Raw genomic sequence first — 200 nt, forward strand, 5'->3', positions numbered from 1 at the left:
TCTCTCTCTCTCTCTCTCTCTCTCTCTCTCTCTCTCTCTCTCTCTCTCTCTCTCTCTCTCTCCTCTCTCTCTCTCTCTCTCTCTCTCTCTTCCTCTCTCTCTCTCTCTTCTCTCTCTCTCTCTCTCCTCTCTCTCTCCTCCTCTCACTCTATCTCTCTCTTCTCCCTCTCTCTCTCTCTCTCTCTCCCTCTCTTCCTCTC

The sequence above is a fragment of the Lipophrys pholis genome, assembly GCF_963383615.2.
Source record: "Lipophrys pholis genome assembly, chromosome: 19".
NCBI classification, from domain to species: domain Eukaryota; kingdom Metazoa; phylum Chordata; class Actinopteri; order Blenniiformes; family Blenniidae; genus Lipophrys; species Lipophrys pholis.